At 40.0% G+C, this 4015-nt stretch overlaps 1 pseudogene; it reads left to right on the forward strand.

Moving 5' to 3' along the window:
- Nucleotides 1–3162: 3162 nt before the first annotated feature.
- Nucleotides 3163–3707, forward strand: LOC145535771 (ferritin light chain pseudogene; annotated as a pseudogene).
- The last annotated feature ends 308 nt before the right edge of the window (nucleotides 3708–4015 follow it).

Here is a 4015-nt window from a genome sequence, read left to right on the forward strand (position 1 = left end):
TCTTTCCACTATTTTAATAATAAAAACTGTGAAGTAAGTTGCACAAAGATGAAATCATTGACACGTCTACCACCCTGGCTCATCTTCTATTTTTGCAAATTAGTTTATACACAGATGACCTGTCATTAAAGAATTGTAGTTTTTAATGTAGAAATATAATCATACTTTGTATTCTGCTGTTGGAATGTAATGTTCTATAATGTTTCACCATTTCCCAACTTGTCAGTATAATTATCATTTTTAAGATTGTGTGATATTTTATTGTGTTGCTGAATCTTAATTAGAACCCCAATTTTGGTGGTTTGTCTCAGCCAGGAAGTCAAGTATCTTCCTCTTGGCTTAGTATATTCCTCTAATTATTGAGTAGGGAAGGATGTAGGTACATAATCAGAAATCCTAAGTGTCTGGTTGATTATGAGTTAGTGAATATGAATATGAATAGGAATAGTGCCCCTCATGATTTATACAGTCAAAACCTTGCTGGGTGCTTACTTCTGCAACAGAAGTTATTATTTGAGAAAATCTTAATACTGTCTACAGCTCATAGAATGAAAACTTATTAAGCATTTTTATGAAACATATTAACCTGGTTAAAAATGATCTTGCAATCCACAATATGCAAACATGTTCAAAGGAGAGTTTTCTAAATACTTCAGTCTTTCCCAAGATCTGAGTGGCTGTGACCCTGTGCGTGCATGCCTGCTCAGTTGCTTCAGTTGTGTCTGACTCTTTGAAACCCTGAGGACTGTAGCCTGCCAGGCTCCTCTGTCCATGGATTATCCCAGCAAGAATACTGGAGTGGGTTGCCATTTCCTCCGCCAGGGAATGTTCCCAGTCCAGGGACTGAACCTGCCTCTCTTGCATCTACTGCATTGGCAGGCAGATTCTTTATCACTGAGCCACCTGGGAAGCCCGGCTGTGACCCCATTTATTTCTTATTTTTCTTTTAATTGGTCTCTTCTGTTTTGTACAACATTTACTGCCCATTTGCTTGCTTCCTTATGGTGAAACTGGCTCTGATCTCTCAGGACATCACGTTTTGCATTCTTCCTTTCTTTGTCTTTTCTCTCATGTGCTGCTAGTTTTCTTTTTGTCATGCTCATGTCTGTTCCTTTGGCTGAGCATTGCATTCAGTGCAATAGCTCTTTTATTTCTTCTTTTATTCTCAGTGGGATAGGAAAGTAGTTTTCTTTCTGGAAATCTATTTATTTGGAGTGAAAAGATGGGTTTCTGGGTAATGTTAACTGGAAGTTCTGTCTTCATTCTATCCAACTCCTACCCCCAAACAAATCCTGTATTTTAACTTTCTACTGTCTGCAGCTTTCAGGGTGGAATCATGGCATATATAAAAAACTATGGCCATTTCAGTTGACCCCATAGCTGAAATGTTAAGCTGATCTTTTATGTGTTTACTCTTCTCCATACTCTGGCCACCTGATGCGAAGAGCTGACTCATTTGAAATGACGCTGATGCTGGGAAAGATTGAGGGCAGGAGGAGAAGGGGACGACAGAGGATGAAATGGTTGGATGGCATCACCGACTCAATGGACATGAGTTTGGGTAGGCTCCGGGAGTTGGTGACGGACAGGGAGGCCTGGCCTGCTGCAGTTCATGGGGTCACAAAGAGTCAGACACGACTGAGTGACTGAACTGAACTGAACTGACACATGAGTTATGTTACTCTGAGAGAGAAAAGGGAATTATGGAAGGCATTTCATGTTATTATTACTGATCCTGGGTCCTTTTGACATGACTCTAGGCAGTCTTTGATAACTTTGTTGGTTTCTGGTGTGACAAGATACCAGGCTTACCTTGTACATTTCCTGCCTTGACATAGAATCAATCGTTCTCCAAGGTGCTTTGCTCTCTTTTAGTGGGAAATGGTATTTAGGGACCACAAATGGAGCACTAGAGGAGCTCATTACTACTAGAGTGGTCACTGTGTCTAGGCTTTATTCAGTGGAGATGTATATATGTATACGTATGTAATTTTAAGATAAATTATATTATGAATTTAAATTAATACTTCAAAATAAGTTTAGAAATACATGAGTTTTACTTATCCTTCCCTCCCCCAATGCAAAAGGTTCTCAGTGACTCCAACATAATTATTTAGTTTTTTTTTTTTACAAGATGGCTTTCAAATAATAATATCAGCGTTACTACTAGCAGCATACATATGATTACCTAAAATATTTAGTCTCTTTTTGGGCATAGGATATATGCCACTAGGGGTGTATAACTAAATTAATATAATTTAAATTCACTTGAAATAATTCTTCCTCTCTTTGTGAATATGCTGCAAAATCAATACATTATTTAATTTGTCTCATTTTTGCTCCTAATTTTTAGGGATTGCTTTCTCACTGAAATTGTATTATTTTAATTTGATCATTTTTTCTATTCCAATCATGTTGAATTGTTAGATGGTTCTAAAATCAAACCTAAAAAACTAAATATGGACAGAGAGGTCTAACTTTTAACTCTGTCCCCTTCACTTTACTCCCCACCCTTTCCATAGAGGTATTCCATTTTTTTTTTTTTTTACTTTTTTTAAAAAAAGTTTGGGCATTGTTTTTAACTTAAAAAAACAACATAATTATACCTATCCTCTTTAATTTTTAAAGTTTTTGTCTGTTTTGGTCAAAAAGATGATCGAGGTTAGACTCCCTTTCACATTATACAAACAAACCTTTCAAGTTAATACTTGATCCTTCCAAACTAAATCATACTCAGAGCAGCCTGAGTCTTCAAGGTATGTCATATTTCATAATGATTATTAAAACTTCTTATTTTAAGTGTCCTCTCATTTGCTACCCATAACATCTACTAGCCAGATGAAGATGTGGACTACACCTTGGCATAATTAGAGAAAAAAGTGAAAGAATAGTTATAACTTTTCTCAAGCTTTGTGCTGTAATTTCCGGTTGATCTTATTCAAAGAACAAGATGGGCACAGTGTGCTCGGTGGTCCTGCAGATTTGTCTCTTGCTTCAACAGTGTTTGGACTGAATAGACCTAGGAATGCCCCTTGCTCCAGCCTTTGACCACCCTTCAACCTTTTTTCCAGTCACAACCTTCTGAATCAGCCACTTAAGTGTCTGCGATCACCAGGAGTACCAACACCATTTTTGAGCTTAACTCCTTATTACCAATCAACCATGAGCTCCCAGCTTCATCAGAATGATTCTGCTGAGGTGGAGGCTCTGTCCACCTTCTGGTCACTGTGCATCTGCGGGCCTTGCACCTACCTCTCTCTGGGTTTCTGTTTTCACAGCAATCACATGGCTCTGGAATGCAGGGGTGGGGGCACTTTGTGGATTGGCCAAGGAGAAGTACAAGAGTGCAGAGCTTTGCTTGAAAATGCAAAACCAGTGCAGTGGCTGCAACTGGACGTGCAGAAGCATCTCAAGATGAGTGGGGTAAAATCTAGGATGCTATGGAAGCCACCCTTCTCATGCAGAAGAGCCTGAACCAGGCCTTTTTGGATCTACATGGCCTGGACTCTGCCCTCGCAGACTCCCACATCTGTGACTTCCTGGAGAGCCACTTCCTAGATGAGGAGGTGACACTCATCAGGAAGATGGGCAACCACGTGACCAACCTCCGCAGGCTGGCTGGACCCCAGACAGAGCTGAGCGGGTCTCTTTTGGAAAAGCTCATCCGCAAGCATGACCAGGAGCCTCCTGAGTCCAGTGGCCTTTGAGGAGCCCCTCTGGTGTTAGGGCTTCTGCCTGAAGCCCCTCTCTGCAACCACGAGGCAGCTTTTTAACACCCTGAAGCCCTCTCCAAAGCCTTGGACCAAATGAAAACAATAAAGCCTTTTGCAGCAAACCAACAACAACAAAACAAAGATCAAGATGGCAATATGATGGCTACATGTGACATGGTTGTGATCGAATCTCTGTGTTTTTCCAGGACTTTTTAGCTCTGTAGTTGCTTTCCACAGTGTTTTTAGAGGAAGGGATTAGTGGCAGCTCTCAGCAATAAAGGAGTATCTAATTGAAAGCTTAT

Source organism: Giraffa tippelskirchi, chromosome X (assembly GCF_054371585.1).
Source record: "Giraffa tippelskirchi isolate mGirTip1 chromosome X, T2T-mGirTip1v1.2.pri, whole genome shotgun sequence".
Taxonomy (NCBI): domain Eukaryota; kingdom Metazoa; phylum Chordata; class Mammalia; order Artiodactyla; family Giraffidae; genus Giraffa; species Giraffa tippelskirchi.